The sequence below is a fragment of the Protopterus annectens genome, chromosome 8.part0 (assembly GCF_019279795.1).
Source record: "Protopterus annectens isolate FY-2018-M chromosome 8.part0, PAN1.0, whole genome shotgun sequence".
Classification (NCBI taxonomy): Eukaryota; Metazoa; Chordata; order Ceratodontiformes; family Protopteridae; genus Protopterus; species Protopterus annectens.
In genome coordinates this window covers 876,729,566-876,749,775 of record NC_056741.1, presented here as the reverse complement: position 1 = coordinate 876,749,775, position 20,210 = coordinate 876,729,566, and positions in this window count along the sequence as shown.

The window sequence follows — 20,210 nt, the reverse complement described above, 5'->3', positions numbered from 1 at the left end:
GTACATCTCTTAGATATAGATAGGAATATAGTAAAGATTAGTTTAGGTGTTTTCTGTATTTATTTTGAGACTGTCCTGCAATATTGTCTTAAAATATTTTCTGTGATTCTGAACTCTGAAGTAACTGTGCTGATTGAGTATTGTCTTGTTCTTTTATTTATTATTAAATATATTTAAACCTTTCTTTGTGGCTGATATTTGTGAGACATATTTAAGCTCTTAAAGTACTTGCATATGTATTTGGTGATGCTGTACAGGCCACTCCTAAATAGCCTTCTCTTGGTCACATTTACCATTTGGATAATAGTAACATTACACCATAGGACTGGTCACCCTTTGTAAGGGCCTTAAGTAGCTGATAAAGCAGGGTTGATGGCAGTGATAACTACCTTATAGTTTGGGCAGAAGAGGGCATAGCTAGCAAACCTGTGCCAGCCTTCCCCAGGAGTGTCTGTGTGTGAATCAAAGCTCAAAGTGTGTGTGTGTATCAGCTACTTGGGCAGGGACACGAAGCACTAGTTGGACAGAGAGGGTGCTGGAGGTCTTGGCTTGACCCCTCAGCTGAGATCTTAACTGTATAACTGTTCCAGTGGGGGGTCTTACTGGGGATCTGGAGAAAGATTGAGAAACCAGCTCTAGACTGACTGTGATCTATGTGTGCTCTTAAGGGAAATTGTACTTTACTGTGTGTATACTTGTCATCCTTCCATTGTGTATGCCCCTCACTGTTGCCAATGGTGAGGATTGAGGCTCCTTGATTACTGGGCCAGTGCAGGGGCATCACATATTAATTGTTGGGCAGTGGTGGGATCTCCACATCACATATTAATTGGTTGACAGTGGTGAGTTAGCTACATCACATATTAATTGGCTTGCAGTGGTGTGGATATTGAATTCCTGTAGCCTGTGTACAGTGGTCATTGAAGGTGTTTCTGCTCCCAATCAGCCACACAGTGAACATTCAGAGTTCATATCACAATTGTTTTATTTTTTTGTTTACTTAGTCAGGGAGAGCAGGCAAGCATGTCAGCAGAAGAGTATGGCAAGCTGACAAGAAGCCAGTTGGCTGGGATGTGCCAGGCTAAAAGACTGGTGCATGACAACCTGACTAAAGCAAATATGATTGCAGCTTTTTTCACAGCTGCATAGCAGAATATCAACTAGGAGGACAATCAGACTGGCCTTGGAGATGTACAACTCTCAGAAAATGGACAGCTCAGCCTTTCCACAGAGGACTTAAAAATCCATCTGGAGTTCAAGAGACTTGAGCTAGAGACCAATGATTTGGAAATAGAGGTAGCAGAGAGACTGAGGCATCTAGAGAATGAGGAAAATGAGAAACTGCAATGTCTGAAGGCTGAGGAAAATGAGAAACTGTGATGCCTGGAAGCTGAGGAGAAGGAGAGGCAGAGGCAACATGAAAAGGAGATGCTGACTCTTTGCAAGAGTTATGGAGGTAATGGGGAAGGGAGTAAACGAACCCCAGAAGCAACAAAGGTCAGTACATTTCTTCCACAATTTACAGAGGGGGGATAATTTTGATAGTTTCATTCATATGCTTGCGAGGGTATGTAAACAATATAATGTTGACCAAGGGCTCTGGCTACGGTTCCTGACCTCCTTACTCCATGATAAAGCTGTAACTATAATTTCTAAACTGTCTACCTGAAGCTTATAGGAAAAAGTTTTGTGAGCATAGATGCAACACAGATGAAATTGTGTGTGAATATGTTGCTGAACTAATCACTTATATTCATTGGTAGATGAGTGGATGTCAGGTCACCACTTTTGAAGAGCTGGCAGACCTTTTGGTGAGGGAACAAGCCCTTAGCATTTTGCCTGAGGACATGAGAATCTGGTTAGCTGATAGACAATGCACTACTGCAGATGAGTTGGGGAAGAAGGGAGACCTATACCTAGCAAGCAGGGCATCAATGCACAGGAAAGGGACACCCTGTGCTGCTCATGGGTCTAAAGGAACCCATGGTGGGCAGCCCAGACTGCCCCAACAAAATCTACCAGTAGCAGGGAAGCCACTGGTCCAGGTACATGTCCAGGACCAAGGGTTAAATATTTTAAATGCAACCAGTGGAGCCATGTAGAATATAGATGTCCATGGAGGCAATGTGAGGAACAAAAGGTGAGAGAGCCAGTAAGTGGGTATGACAAAATACCAACAGTAGGTTGTCTTGAGACAACAAGGGTACCAAACTACCACAAGAGGTTATATCCTATCTTAGTGAATGGGAAAGAGGCCATGGCTAAGAGAGACACAGCCTCTGACCTAACCATTGTGAAGCCTGCAATGGTTACAGAGGAGCACTACTTGCTTGGGCAGTCTACTCCAGTCAGAGGTTTACGAGGGACCCCATTCCAAATACCTTTGCCTAGGGTTCACCATGACTGGGAGGGTGGAAAAGGAAGCAAGCAAGTAGGTGTGTTTGAGGATATCCCTGCAGATGTCCTGATAGGGAATGATTTTGATAATGCAGTACCCTTTGTGCAGTCAGGCTTGGAGACAAGAATGTGGGTCTGGTAGCCTGGGGGAGACCCAGACAGACTGCACACTTGCAGCCAGGACTGGTGAGGTGGTTACTTCAGAGAGGGAGCTATCCTGTAGCAGTGAGACTGAAGGTGAGCCACAGCTGCTTCTGTGTACTGATGTTCCCTTGGACAGAGTGACTGCAAGAGCAGATGTGCATAGTAGTAGTACCCAGGCTGACAGTGAGGCACCACTGTCAGAAGATGCCAGACTTCTTGTGGAATGGGAGCTGGCAAGGGTTACAAAGAGAGAGTTGAGACAGGCTCAGCTCTCAGACCCTACAATACAAGGCCTGAGGGAGGTAGCTAGTGAGGCACCTGATTCTCAAGGGATGGGGATCTGTATACTGGGACAAAGGATTACTGTATAGAGAGTGGACCCCTGAGGGAGGGTTAGAGGATGAGAGAATACAGCAGTTGGTGGCACCAAGAGCCTACCATCTGACACTTCTAACCATAGCCCATAATATTCCCTTTGCAGGTCATATGGGCATAAAGCATACAAAGAGATGTATTATGCAGAACTTCTATTAGCCTGGGATTTCCAGAGATGTAACAGTGTACCGCAGGACCTGTGAGCAGTGCCAAAAGGTAGGCTAGATAGGAGACAAGGTGAAAGCTCCTTTGATGCCTTTACCTGTGACTGAGGAGCCATTTCAGAGGGTAGCTATGGGTATTGTGGGGCCTCTGAGTAGCCCAAGTTCCACAGGAAAGAAGTATATCCTAGTGGTAGCAGATTTGCTACCAAATACCCTGAGGCAATGGCTCTGTCCTCCATTGAGGCATTAACGGTGGCAAATGCATTGTTAGAAATTTTCAGCAGGGTAGGTTTCCCAAAAGAAATACTGACTGACAGAGGTGCCAATGTCATGTCAGGCCTGCTGGCTTTTCTATGGAAATACTGTGGGGTGAAGCACCTAAAGACCACCCCTACCAACCCCAGAGTAATGGTCTTGTTGAGATGTTAAACTCTACACTCAAGATGATGCTACAGGTATTTGCAGACCAGTTTAAGAGGGAGTGGGACAAATACTTGCCCTATCTGTTGTTTGCTTACAGAGAGGTGCCCCAGGAATCCACAGGTTTTTCACCCTTTGATTTGTTGCATGGGCATAGAGTGAGGGGACCTCTAGATTTGATTCTAGATGAGTGGGAGGGTGAGTGTGAATCCCACAAGGAGTCTGTTGTGGCATATGTCCTAAACCTCAGGACAAGGCTCAGGGAGCTCATGGGCTTGTCCCAGGAGAACCTGACAGAAGCCCAACAGCAGAAAATGGTCTGATATGATAAAAATGCTTGAGCTAGAGAGTATGCTGTAGGCCAGCAGGTAATGTTTCTCATTTCTGTCAGACACAACAAGCTGCAGGCTGCTTGGGAGGGACCCTAAAAGGTGGTAAGGAAGGTCAGTGATGTTAACTACATGGTAGAACCACTAGGCAGGAGGCAGGGGCACAAATTGTATCATGTTAACATGATGAAGCCTTATCATGATTGGGAGGTCTTTGTACTGAGTATCTGCAGTGAGTGGCAGAGGAGTTTGAGGGGGATCTGGCGACTGATTTCCTTAGTGAGGCTCAGACTGACATCTCAGTGGAAGGGGTAGCAATGTCCCAGCAGTTATCCCATACCCAAGTAAAAGAAATCCAAGCAGTGTTACAGGAGTTTGGGGGAAGGTTCACTGGAAAACCAGGGTGCACCCACCTGGTGTAGCATCATGTGTATACAGGACCCCAAAGGCCTATTAAGCAGGCTCCTTATACGGTGCCTGAGAGAGTGAAACAGAATCTGAGGGAAGAGATTCAGGAAATGTTGGAACTAGGGGCAATTCAGGAGTCCAGCAGTCCCTGAGCCTCCCCAGTGATGCTGGTACCAAAGAAGGATGGCAGCACCAGGTTCTGTGTGGACTACAAGAAATTAAATAGTCACACAGAGTCAGATGCTTACCCCATTTCTAGGACAGATGAAGCCCTAGAGCAGCTGGGTAGGGCTAAGTATCTTACCACTATTGATCTTACCAAGGGTTACTGGCAGGTGCCCTTGACTTCCAGTGCTAGAGAGAAGTCAGTCTTTGTGATTCCTTTTGGCTTGTATGTTCACAAAGATGTCCTTAGGGATGAAAAATGCCCCAGTGACTTTCCAGAGGCTGGTAGATTGTATCCTAGCAGGAGCAGGTGATTTTGCCCTTGATTACCTAGATGATATTGCCATCTACAGCCATTCCTGGCAAGAGCACCTTCAGCATGTCAGAGAGGTGCTGGACAGACTACAGAAGGCAGGGTTGACCACTAACCCCAGCAAATGTCAGGTGGGTATAGCAGAGGTCTCCTACCTGGGACATAGAGTGGAGAGTGGTAAGATCAGACTAGAACCTGCCAAAATGGAAGCCATTCAGTCATGGCCTGCCCCTGTTACCAAAAAGCAGTTGAGGGCATTCTTAGGGACAGCAGGGTACTACAGAAAGTTTGTCCCCAATTATAGTACCATAGCTGCTCCCCTCAAAGACGTGACAAGACAAAACAAGACAGATAAGATAGTGTGAACCCCAGCATGTGATCAGGCATTCCAGAATCTTAAAGGAGCTTTAGGAGGACCCCTGTGTTAGCCAGTCCAGATTACAGAAAATATTTTTTTTGTGCAGGTGGATGCTTCAAACCATGGACTGGGGATGTACTTAGCCAGGTTTCCTCAGAGGGAGAAGAGCACCCAGTGATATATCTCAGTCATAGGCTCCAAAACAGGGAGGAATGCTATACAGCTGCAGAAAAGGAATGCCTAGCCATAGTATGGGCACTGCAGAAACTTCAGCCTTATCTGTATGGAAGGAAATTCACTGTAGTTACAGACCACAATCCCTTAACATAGCTACATCAAGGCAGACAGCAAAATGCCAAGTTACTAAGGTGGAGCCTAGGATTGCAAGCATATGATATGACAGTGCAGCGCCAGAGTGGAGTTAGCAATACCAACACAGATGGGCTTTCAAGACAGGGAATGGGGTAAGGTATTCCCAGATAGGCTCAACCCTCTCAAGCAACGTTTACCAGCATCACTTGAAAAACTAGCTTGAGTTTTTGGGGAGGGAGAACTGTGACACTACCAGCCCAGCTATCTGGAATTTTGTAAATAATTCTATGTCATTTGTGAATATTGATATGATTTATACAGAACTGTATGTTATGTACTGAGCATACCACAGCATACCCTGCTGGAACATAGACGATTAACTTACAAAACATCAAGAAAATAAGTTGAAATTAAGTGCTTTGCAATGTGCTGTAAAAGTTTGTTTCAATGCAGCAAGCAGACACAATGTCTAGAGCTAGAGGTTTTTCTATTGTCTGAAAAGAAAAGTAATTACTAGGTTTAAAATGTAAAGTGTTTGATTGCTTTATGACTTTCTAGCAGCTACACAGTTCTGAGCACATCTGAGAAATATGTATTTTAACACAGAGATGTTAGTTTCTGTTAGACTGGGAAGTGAAGGCAGGTGACAAAGAGGGATGCTGCCCAAGCTGACCCAGCAGTAATATTTGATAGTAATTTAAGAACTCTCTGAGGGAGACTGTGTGCATTTTGTATTTTAATTTTGACTTGGAAACATCCATCATCAGCACTTCTGCCTGCATGTTGTCTGTAAATAAGACTTAGAGCATAGTATCTCTTAGATATAGATAGGAATATAGTAAAGATTAGTTTAGATGTTTTCTGTATGTATTTTGAGACTGTCTTGCAATGTTGTTTTAAAATATTTCCTGTGATTCTGAACACTGAATTAACTGTGTTGATTGAGTATTGTCTTGTTATTTTATTATTTATTATTAAATATATTTAAACCTATATTTGTGAGACACATTTAAGCTCTTAAAGTACTTGCATATGCATTTGGTGGCCCTGTACAGGCCACTCCTAAATAGCCTTGCTCTTGGTCACACTTACCATTTTGATAATAGTAACATTACACAGTAGGACTGATCACCCTTTGTAAGGGCTGTAAGTAGCTGATAAAGAGAGGTTGGTGGCACTAATACCTACCTTATAGTCTTGGCAGAAGAGGTCAAAGCTAGTAAACCTGTGACAGCCTTCCCCAGGAGTGTCTGTGTGTTTGTATATGAATCAAATCTCAAAGTGTGTGTCAGCTACTTGGGCAGGGACACAAAGCACTGGTTGGACAGAGAGGGTGCTGGAGGTCTTGGCATGACCCCTCAGCTGAGATCTTAACCGTATAGCTGTGCCAGTGGGGAGTCTTACTGGGGATGTTGAGAAAGAGGAAGAAACCATCCCTAGACTGACTGATCTCTGTGTGCTCTTAAGGGAAATTGTACTTTACTGTGTGTAAACTTGTCATCCTTGCATTGTGTACATCCCTCACTGTTGCCAGTGGTGAGAACTGAGGCTCTTTGATTACTGGGCCAGTGCAGAGGCATCACAATCATATTTGAGAATTATACCAAAGATTTTAAGTGCAATTTCTAGTCATTACCATAATTCCATTATAAATGTTAGTGTATCTGCACATATACAGAATTAAAACAGACTTTAACATTCAGTAAAGCACATTGCAGTATTATAAGTACTCAGTATAAAAATAAATACTACTTGTAATGAATGAGTAGTGAGGTCTAAAATGTTATATTTCATGAAAAATGTAATTTTTCCCAGTTTTCCAAAATATTAGGATTTCTGTATTTTTCCAGGGAAGATAGACATCATTTTCATTGTTACTGTTTATATGGCTTGAATTATGGACAGAGTGCAAGCTCAAAGCTCCAGTAGTTGGAAGTTAAAAACTAACCAGTAAGGAACCATAGGATAGCAATGTAAGAAAGGGGTATAACAAATATACAATTAATTCCATGATTTAAACAGAATCAATGTGATTGTTTCCAGACAATTTGGTTTACTCAGCAACATGTATCAAGACTGGCCACTGTAGCCTTGGCTCTCAACTTCTGTGCATTAAAAGTCATATCACTGACCTTTAAAAGTTATAGGGTCAGAAAGAGGAACAATTTCTTATTTCTCACAACCAAAGGTCTTTATATACTAGGGTCTATACAGTTAATGGTAGTGAGTTTTTGTATAGGCTTAGTTTATGTATTTAATAAAATATGTACTCATATATATATGTTTTACTTTATGATTAACATCATAAATCTGTGAGAAGCAAGGCTAAATCTGAGGGCCAAAATCAGAGTGCTGTTCCTGAATTATCAATGAACACGATAGGCAACAACTGCTAAACAGGATACCAGGACCAGTAATGAACAACCAGGAGATATTTAATGGTAAAACATCCACCGACTAAGCGCTTTCACCTAAAAAGGCATCATCAGAGTCGGTTAACATTCAACAAACAACATATTTAAAGCATTTAGGACAAATTAATTAATGACATCATATTTAAATACACCAATGAGCCAAAACACTGCTGCAACCTATTTAAAAAGGCAATACCTATTCTAAAAACAAAAAACATAACAAAAGCAACTGAAGCATAAGCAAGGAGCATTCTAACCACAATTTATTCAGTACAAACAATCTAAACAATTGTTGTAATGATTTAAAACATATATCATACTGTAAACTTTGAATAAGTGACATTAACCTTAACAATACAAAACACAAAACACATTACAATCACCCTTTTTGTTATATGCAATTTGCCTTGTGTTTTAAAACTGGCTTGATGGATATATAATCATTAATGCCAGGAAACCTCATGGCATTAAGCCTCACCTGCCATTCAACTTCTAATAGGGCCACCTTGTTACATACATCGCCCCCTTGATCTTCATAGATTCTGTCTATAACAAAAAATAAGAATTTTTTAAAAACCTTACATTGACAACTATGTACAAACAGGGCATTATGTTGATCTTTATTTTTTATACTGCGTGTATGTTCACTGATCCGATCCGCAGTCTACGTGTAGTCATCCCCGTAGAATGCATCACATGTAATACATGAAGCAACATAAACTAAATTCTTTGTGTTGCAATTGCACAGGCCCGGGCAGGGTATTGTACGCTCAAAACCTTTTATGACTAAATGTGTACCCTCACTGATAAACCTACAATATCTACAGTTACCACACTTAGACATTTTTGATTTTCTGACTCTAGGTACTTTCTCCATTATTGTTTTAAATTGTCACCTTTACTAAACACAATCCTAGGTGTTTTCCCAATAATGCCCTTGGTTGCATTATCCAAACAGTGATTCCATACATCACGTATAACTGCAGCTATTCCAATAGATTTCTCATTATACTTAAGAATGAGACATGGCTTCTCCATCTCTACACATTTATCAATGCTTTCCAAATGTATGTCACTCATCGTACCTACACTACTTCTCAATATAGGAGAAAAGGCAGTATTCCTTTTCCTTACCACTTCCTTTTTCACCTTCAATAATAGTTTAAGTGGATACCCCCTATCCATTAACATACCTATGAGTTTGTACATTTCCTGTTTAAATAAAATATCATCACTAATTAGCCTTGATAACCGTACCATTTGTCCCTTTGCCGCCCCTCTTTTTTGATAATGGGGGTGGCAACTAGAATAATGTAAAAGAGAATTGGAATAACTATCTTTCCTATACAAAGTACTGGCCAAACCTTCACCATCCTTAAAGATGGTCAAATCCAGATAATTCACTTTATCTACACTCCAAGCGTGGGTAAATTTCAAAAAACTTGTGGAAGAGTTTATATATTCAACAAACTCGTTTGCACTGATCTCATCCCCGTCCCACAAAATAAGTAAGTCATCAAGAAACCTGTTGTAAAGCACAACTTTCACCCAAAACCTTGATTGAAAAATACAAGCTCTTTCCCATGCCAATAATACAAGGTTTGCAAAACTGGCGCAACGTGCACCATTGCCACTCCAGAGCACTGCTGGAACATTTCACCTTCAAATTTGATGAAATTGTTTTTCAAAACAGTTTCCATCAAATCACATGTAAGGTTGATCTTACTTTTATCAAAACTAGGACTAAGCAACAAACTTTCACGGAACATTTCCATACCCTCACTGTGAGGGATGACGAAAACAAATTAACAACATCAATTGTTAAAAGCAAAAGTCCTATTGCAATTGCCTATAGCCTTCAATCTCTCTAAACAGTGCCAAGAATCCTTGATGATGTGAACTACGTCACTGGTAATTGTTTTACAAACTTCATCTACAAATGCTGCAAGGGGCTCAGTCTTGGAGCCCCTTGCTGATACAATTGGCCTAAATTGTAACCGTTCTAACCCCTTGTGCACCTTTGGGATGCCAAAGATGCTTGGAGTAATGGGGTGTTTAACTGAAAGAAAATCAAATTCCGATTCTGTAATCTCGCCCTGAAACAGAGCATCTAACAAATACAAGTCAATTCTTCTGTAGGCCACATTCATTTCATTAACTGATACCCTTGTGTATATACTGTTGTCCTCAAGCAAAACCATCATAGATGTAGAATAATCAATTTGATTCATCAAAACCATCCCCCCACCTTTGTCCGGTCTCATACATCTAATGCTGTTCGATGATCTCAATTCTTTGAGGACCCCCCTCTCTTGTGGGGTAAGATTATCAGAACCAGTATCCCTCCCTCCACATATTCTTCTAACCTCAAACTCCATGAGTCTTTCCAAGGCTAAAATTTTATTATTACTAGGTGGAATGAATGTACTTTTCCTTCTCAATTTAGAACAATAATTGTTACAATTCAATGAAAAAACATCTTTTTTGTCGTGGAAATAAATCTCCAAGTTTAATCTCCTCATAAAAAGTTTGATATTGATCAAGACCTGGGAAACATCTAGTCTAAAACTTGGTACAAAACTAGTTCCTTTAGTAAACAATTGAAAGTACACATCCCCTGCTTCAATATCGGTGTAATTATAAATAAAAAAACCTTGCTGTTTAATAATTTTACACTCAACACATGAACCTGTCGAAATAACACCTGTAAAACCTCCAATATCTTCATGATTGTTGCAAATGTTGTCACTGTCACAAAAACATGATACTTGTTCATGTACATTGCTTATAACATCAACCCTGTCCACATACAAATCGTTGTGCTCAACTAAATAATTGTTGTTGTTACTATTATAAGCATCCTGTAATGCTATGCATTCATTGCAGCAAACACCCCCCCATTGTCGACACACATTAAAATGTCAGCAGGTTTTGGCTCAACACACAAATTGTTACAACAATTGTTCTGATTAATTGAAGTCACTAAAACCTCCTCATTTGGTAGCCTCTTTGGCTGCCCTCCATGTATCTGTCCACCCTCATGGATCTCTGATCCTTGTTCATTAGTCTCTCTGACCTGCGAGGTCCCGGAACCTGCTCCAAAAAAACTTCCTCTTCAAAAACAATGTCCTGTGAACCAGCATTAACAATCTCAGGTGCACATACATTGCCAGAGTGCAGTCGCAACTGCCCCCCCTCCCCTTGAAAAAATTGGTTACCAATACGGTTGCATTGCAGTTTATTGCCTGGAGGGTAAGCAGTATGATTCTGATAATCAATTCTGTCCCTTGTTAACTTCTTTTGTTTTAATGCCTTGTTTTTAGCCACAAACACTTCCAAGTTCCTAAGAACCCTTTTAAATTTTGCCTCATATTGAAAAAATAACAAGTCAGAAATGATACTTTCATGCAATTTACAAATATCACTCCGCAATGCTGCTAATCTAGCTCCATTGTTCTTAATAATAATGTCTAACATCTCTAACCCTGTTTTGTCGAACAGGGTTATCAATTCAGAGAAGGCTCCGCTACCTTCCTCAATGCCCATCGGTAACTTCCACAACCGGAGCCCCTTAGGCACTTGTTTTAACGCATTAGACTGCTCCAAAAACAAATTGTCGAGTTGCAATGCCCTGTATTTAACACAGAGCTTATCGTACCTTAAAATTTGCTCCTCCAAACCACCAAAACTTGCCGACTGCAAGTCCGAGTGAGAAAATCCTGTAACATCACCAGCAAATACCGGCGCCTCCAACCATGACTGCAGATCATGCCCTCGCCTACCACTCGGCACTTCTCCCAATAGAGCTCGTCTGGCAGGTCGATCCCGATTGGTCGAATTGGCACTTGCACCACTAAGCTCCCTCTGATTGGACACAGGAACAGGCACACCAGAATCCGGAACTCCCCGAGCAGCCGAACCACCAGACAAATTAAGACCCGTTTTATCCCTCGATTTAGAAACGGCATCAGCAAAAGAATTTGAAATGTTACATTTCTGCCCTGGTGGTATAGAATCGGCCGTGTTGACTGGGGAATGGAGAGTAAATAATTCCACTTGTGTGTCAGTGGGACTGACACTCACCGTATCTCCTTCCTTGCCGTTATCTTTTTCATAGGTCTTCAAAAGCTTATGAACAACTAAAGATAGTTCCTTTAAAATGTTCTCCATAGTCCACACTTAGTCCCAAACCACTGAAAACAGTGTCGCAACACACTTGGAAAGAAAAAAGAAATACGCAACCCCACAAAAGGGCACTGCACAAAAATCAATGAACACGATAGGCAACAACTGCTAAACAGGATACCAGGACCAGTAATGAACAACCAGGAGATATTTAATGGTAAAACATCCACCGACTAAGCGCTTTCACCTAAAAAGGCATCATCAGAGTCGGTTAACATTCAACAAACAACATATTTAAAGCATTTAGGACAAATTAATTAATGACATCATATTTAAATACACCAATGAGCCAAAACACTGCTGCAACCTATTTAAAAAGGCAATACCTATTCTAAAAACAAAAAACATAACAAAAGCAACTGAAGCATAAGCAAGGAGCATTCTAACCACAATTTATTCAGTACAAACAATCTAAACAATTGTTGTAATGATTTAAAACATATATCATACTGTAAACTTTGAATAAGTGACATTAACCTTAACAATACAAAACACAAAACACATTACAATCACCCTTATCACACTTACCATTTTGATAATAGTAACATTACACAGTAGGACTGATCACCCTTTGTAAGGCTGTAAGTAGCTGATAAAGAGAGGTTGGTGGCACTAATACCTACCTTATAGTCTTGGCAGAAGAGGTCAAAGCTAGTAAACCTGTGACAGCCTTCCCCAGGAGTGTCTGTGTGTTTGTATATGAATCAAATCTCAAAGTGTGTGTCAGCTACTTGGGCAGGGACACAAAGCACTGGTTGGACAGAGAGGGTGCTGGAGGTCTTGGCATGACCCCTCAGCTGAGATCTTAACTGTATAGCTGTGCCAGTGGGGAGTCTTACTGGGGATGTTGAGAAAGAGGGAGAAACCATCCCTAGACTGACTGATCTCTGTGTGCTCTTAAGGGAAATTGTACTTTACTGTGTGTAAACTTGTCATCCTTGCATTGTGTACATCCCTCACTGTTGCCAGTGGTGAGAACTGAGGCTCTTTGATTACTGGGCCAGTGCAGGGGCATCACAATCATATTTGAGAATTATACCAAAGATTTTAAGTGCAGTTTCTAGTCATTACCATAATTCCATTATAAATGTTAGTGTATCTGCACATATACAGAATTAAAACAGACTTTAACATTCAGTAAAGCACATTGCAGTATTATAAGTACTCAGTATAAAAATAAATACTACTTGTAATGAATGAGTAGTGAGGTCTAAAATGTTATATTTCATGAAAAATGTAATTTTTCCCAGTTTTCCAAAATATTAGGATTTCTGTATTTTTCCAGGGAAGATGGACATCATTTTCATTGTTACTGTTTATATGGCTTGAATTATGGACAGAGTGCAAGCTCAAAGCTCCAGTAGTTGGAAGTTAAAAACAAATCAGTAAGGAACAATAGGATAGCAATGTAAGAAAGGGGTATAACAAATATACAATTAATTCCATGATTTAAACAGAATCAATGTGATTGTTTCCAGACAATTTGGTTTACTCAGCAACATGTATCAAGACTGGCCACTGTAGCCTTGGCTCTCAACTTCTGTGCATTAAAAGTCATATCACTGGCCTTTAAAAGTTATAGGGTCAGAAAGAGGAACAATTTCTTATTTCTCACAACCAAAGGTCTTTATATACTAGGGTCTATACAGTTAGTGGTAGTGAGTTTTTGTATAGGCTTAGTTTATGTATTTAATAAAGTATGTACTCATATATATGTTTTACTTTATGATTAACATCATAAATCTGTGAGGAGCAAGGCTAAATCTGAGGGCCAAAATCAGAGTGCTGTTCCTGAATTATAGCAGTTGAGAGGTATGACTATAACTTTATGAAGCAGGAATAGAACTAGGTATTGCATAACTACAGAATTAAAATTGCATGAGTAACTAAAAGGTGGACACTACAGCCTGAAGTTGTACTATGCATGGATGATATATTACTGTGTGTCTCCATCCAATGTAGAGAATTACAGTTACACATCTTTAATCAGTTCTGAATGATCTGCTCAGGAGAGATAACTGTAACTAAAAGTCAGAATGATCTTCTATGCCTTTTTTGCAGGATTTTTCATTAGATGTCCCATTCATCCTTTTGAAGAACAAGTCTGGTCTTACAGTGATCTTCAAAGGTGAAATGTACAAGACATACATTTGATGTCACTTCCACAAAAAAAAGTTTATTGGAACTATTGTCTTTGAGCTTCAGTCATTGGTGGTAATTTCCATCTATTTCTTATGCAAAATAAAGAAAGTAACAGTTTTTGCAGGGGGGTTAACCTCTGCATCCTCCACATGGAAGGCTGTACCCCCATACTCATGCAGCTTAGATCTGAGATTGTACAGCAATGAGGAAAAGGAAGAATGTCCTTAACGCTATGCCTTTCATACACTGCCACAGACAGTGAGTCACCTGGTGATCTCACGTGTATGTACACACACACACACACACACACACACACACACACACACACACACACACACACACACACACACACACACACACACACACACACGCGCACACACACACACACACACACACACACACACACACACAGACACACGCACACACACACACACACACACACACACACACACACACACACACACACACACACACACACACACTTCTAACAAAAATCTCACATTCAGTCAAACATGCACACTTTTCCCAGCCAAACTCATACTCACACACACAAATATTCACTATCATAATCATACACACACAGCCTTACACCAGCAAATCTCACACTCATATGGATAGACTTTTGCCATTATACAAATAGATGAAACAGTTCAGTGATTCCAGCTTCAAAGAAAGTCTTGTTTTTCATAGAATAAATGTAACCCATTTATGCATCTATATGTGCATATATACCCAAACTATACCTATATGTACTTGCACATAGATGCACATTTATTTTATTTATTTTACATTTGTTGACCGGGTTTGTCCATCTGAGCTGATAGCCCTTTTTCATCGGAGACCTTGGGAGAAAATCTCCACAGCATTTACATTTATGATTTAAAACAGTAAAAAATATGTAAAGAGTAAGACTTTGACAGTACATAAGTTAAAAATATATACAAAAGCAAAATACAAAATTCTGAGTTTAGAAAAGTACAATCTAGAAAATAATTAGGGTGACTAGATTTACATTACATATACAATATATAAACAATGAAAGAAATAAAAGAAAATGGTTGTTGATACAGCCAGGTGGTTGTAATAAGAGAAAGTATGCAGGTAAATGTAAGTAAGGGAATTATAAGGCGTAAGAGGCAATAACCCAATTTAGAGGCGGTAGAAAAGATGGCTCTAAAAGTGGCAGGAGCTAGTAAAAGGAGTACAGAGTACTAAAAATAGAAGAGGACGACAATTTAAGAGGGGTGAGTGCAGTGACATATCCAGTGACTTTTTAGGTAGTCTTTGTCAGTAAATTTGAATACATGTGGTTGTTTCAAGGATCGAATTTCCAGTGAGAGTTTATTCCAGGAGATGGAAGGTTGGTAACTATATAGGTTTTGACCAATTTTGCTCTTAGGTTTATAGATGTGTAATAGGTTTTGGTCTGAACTTCGGAGAGACCTAGAAGGGGTATAAGGAAAGATAAGAGGAGTCAAACTAGGGCAGAAAGATGGCTGGTATCGTATAGAGTGGATAATCTGAATCTGGGAGAGGCGAAGCAAGTGGGGTATTTCCAACCAGTTTAACTGTGTTAAAGAGAGACAGTGATGAGATCTATAGCTTTGATTAGCAGCAAATCTAGCCATTTTGTTATAGATATTTTCTAATTTAGTAAGGAGGGTGGTTTGTAGGTTAGAGAGGATCTAAGTACTGTATAGTAGGCTTGGTAGGAAATAGGCATGAGACAGGGGACCTTAGCCTTGTTGGATAGAAACAGTTTATTTCTGCATAAGAGACCACGTTTTTGATGTTTTTTTTAATACAACTGCTGATATGCAGATCGAATTTCAGTTTCATTTTTATATCAGTGTTTATATCTGTATATGTATGTATGTGTGTATGTATATATATATATATATATATATATATATATATATATATATATATATATATATGTATATATATATATATATATATATATATATATATATATATATATGTATATATACATACATAGGTTTACTATCAAAATGTGGAAAATCAAAACATTTTTCCACATTTTGATCAAATTCATTTTCCGAATCTGTCAATACAGAATTACCAAAATGTCAGAAATGATAACCATGGAATCACATTCAAACACTGAAAATTCCAATGTCGAAAGTCCATGTTTAATGATAATTAAAGATAATGTTTATGCAAGGGGGAAAGCCCCCCTGCACTCCCTACATCCCCTGCATATTATATATTCCATCTCCGAGATAGCACTACAGTGAGGAAAAGGGTACATTTCCCGATCCCTACTGTAGTGTGATCTGTTATCAGAATGTTGATTCCATATTAGTGAATGCACACTACCATTTGCTAATGTGGATTCAAACATTTCCGGATCAGCATTAGAGAAACCTAAAAATACACATTCAACCATCCTGATTCGACCACGCTGCTTCTATAGAGATGGCTTTCACCTGTCACCCTTAGGCTTTCGAATACTGGCCAAGGCTCTTGCCACCCCCATAGTGCCTTTTTTAGGCATAGCTCAAAAGACAAAACCACCTATATAAATAGCACAAGTAACAAAAAACTGAGGGTAATGCTACTCAATGCCAGAAGTCTAAACCTCAAAATGCATGCACTCGAGGCACTCCTCAGTATGGAGAAAATCGATATATGTGCAGTAACAGAAACCTGATTTAAGGCTCCAGAGAGCACCGCAGCAGTACCAGGCTACAGCTCATACCATACATTTCGGCCACAGAACCCGGACCGAAATACAAAAGGTGGGGGCGTATCCATATTCATCAAGGACACTCACAGCTCCAGGTTAGTGGCACAGCACGATGCTTCAGAGATCATCCACGTGCAACTAACAACGGGCAAAACTGCAATTCAAATTGTAGCTTGCTACAGATCACCCACCATGTCCCAGGACCCCCATTCCGCATTTCTGGAAACACTGTGATATATAAAGGTCCTACCAAACACCCTAATATTGTGTGATTTCAATTACCCAAACATTAATTGTGACAACTACTCAAGTACTAACTCCCTTGCCCAACATTTCCTAGAATTTATAAACTCAAACATCCTGGATTAACTGGTCAACACTCCCACCAGAGGTGGCCACATATTGGACCTGGTCATCACCAACATGGACGACCGATGCTCCACATTGGAGGTCAACCCCTCACTGGTTAGATCTGACCATAAACAAATCACTTTGGATATCCACATTCTGCTCCCACCCCAAGACAATGAAAAACTTTTCAAAAGCAAACTTCACGTTACTTAAGACTGAGGTGGAAAGTTTCAAAGCCCCCATGCTAATGGATAACATTGTCCAAGCTGCAAAAACCTTTACTAATGCATTCTACAGGTACCTACAAGAATGCACAGATTGTGCTATCCCAAGCAAAACCAAGACTCACTCCTCTAAGTAAAGGAAACCAGTCTGGTGGACTCCTGCCTAAACAAGCTATACAATAGAAGGAGGAAACTAGTACAGAAAAGAGTAAAATCCCAAGAATGGAAGACATCCCTGATCAGTATCAGCAAGAAACTACGATCCCTCATAAAATCATCCAAGGCGAGTTTCAAAAGAAAAATTGACAAGGACTCCAAAGATAACCACAAGGCATTCTTTAGCTATGTCAAGAATCTAAGTGGCAATGCTCAGATCTGCTCAGAGTTAGTGCAGAATGGTACAAAATACACTGAACTGACTGATATTGCCAACATCCTGGCAGACAGGTTCAGCGCAGACTTCACACCCCTCTCACCCCCAAAAGGGCCCATAACCATACCAGAAGAATGTAGAGCTCCTGAAATCACAGACACTAAGGTTAAAACAGCCCTCTCCAAAGCCAAAAACACAGCATCAATGGGACCGGACAGTGTCCCAGGCTGCATCTTACATGAGCTCAAAGACAAACTAACCCCTCACCTAAACACACTGTTCAAACTCAGCCTCTTCACAGGTTACATACCCATAGACTGGCGCACAGCAACGGTTATTCCTCTCCGCAAAGGTGGAGCCACAACAGACCCCGGGAACTATCGCCCTATAAGCCTGACTAGCTTGGTCTGCAAGGCTATGGAGCACACCATCATGGAACTCATTAACAGAGACATTGGGAACCTCCAAACACTGGACCCTACCCAGTTCGGCTTTGTTAAGGGCAGATCATGCCTCCTAAACCTGGTGGAATTCTTTGAGATAGTGACCAAGGCTATAGATGAGGGAAAGGTGGTACACACAGCCTACCTAGACCTCGCAAAGGCCTTTGACACCATTCCCCTTTCTGGTATTATAGACAAGCTCACCAGCCTGAACATAAACTCTTATGTCAGAAGATGGGTTGCCAACTGGCTCACGGACAGAACCCACATGGTAAGAGTTGCAGGAGCTAGGTCTGACTCTAAACCGGTTACAAGTGGCATTCCCCAGGCCTCAGTCTGAGGACCCCTCCTGTTTGGCATATACTTCTCAGAGGCACAGGCAAGCACAGGAGGACTATGGCTGACCAAGTTGGCAGATGACTGCAAACTAGGGACTATAATTGACTCTCCGGCTGACACAGACATTCTCCAAAAGGGTCTCACTGAGACGGACACCTGATGTCAAAATCATGGCCTCAAGTTAAATGTCAAAAAGTGCATAGTCATCCCCTTTGGAAAAAACAAACTACCTACAAACTACCACATAGGTGGTAGTCTCCTAAATATGGTAGATGTAATAAGGGATCTGGGGACCCAAGTAAATAGTAAACTCTCCTTTGATAATCACATTGCCAAAGTGATTAGAAAATCCTTCTACATGGCACGCCTTATCACAAAAGGGTTTGCATCCAGATCAAAAAAGGTCATTGTGCCCCTCTACTCATCGCTCATCAGACCCATCATAGAGTACAACGCCCCATTTGGGATGTATCTTACAAGACACCTGCAACAACTGGAAAGACCACAGAAGTACGGATCACTGGCCTCAAACAGATGCCCTCTGCAGCTCAGATGAAGAAACTCCAGCTGTACTCGGTTGCATACCGCCTACTCAGAGGTGATCTCTGCCTGACATACAAGGCCATGTCCAACTCAGAACTGATGGACATGCTCCACCTAAAGAAAAGCTTATAATTTTGAGCCACATGCTCTAGGGATCTAAACCTCACCACAACAATAAATAGGACATGCTGGAGGGATAGATTCCTGTCACAGAGACGTCCCATGCTTTGGAACAAGATTCCAATCTACATTAGGCAGAGCTCCTTGCTAACACTCTTCAAGAGAAACCTTGACGAGTGGATGGGAAACAGAAAGTTTACCCCGGGGATCACTTCAGTGGTTCTGCTGGACAGAGGCACAGGGAACTAATCTAAGGGGGCGGCGAGAGCCAACACATTCTGGCTAGGCTTATAAATGCCTTTGGGCAGATAACCTAGTACCTACCTATGAACCTATGAACCTATGGTTTCACACAAGTGTCATTCCACATTTTGATAGTAAACTATATATATATATATATATATATATATATATATATATATATATATATATGGATTCACTTTATAATTTCAAAATACTAAAATACTGAATTGTAGTATCTCAAGTATAAAGCCAAAAGTCCAAAAAACTGACACCCACAACCACGAAATTCAAAATCGCGATCATTCACATACACACACCACCACACAAACAAGCACACATACAGCTACTTAATGACACTACGACAAACAAAACAACACACGCAAACACAACACACCGAACAAACACACCTACCCTGCCTATAAGCAGGGGACCAAGCCCCCCCCTGCACCCTCCATGTGGGGGGGGGTTTGCGCCCCCCACACCCTCGCTCCTTATATATATTAACTCTGAGGTCGCACTAAACACACAGACACATAAAACTCTCCACTACACATACTCACACACACTAAAATCCCTACCCATTACCTTTACAAGAACACCACTTACCTGAATCCCCAGCTAAATCCTCAAACTGCACCTCACGTCACAAATGAGACAACACAACAGTGGATTTGACATTTTCGCATTTGACAGTATGCAGTTTCATGTAACTGCACTTTCGACTTTATGGTCTCAAAT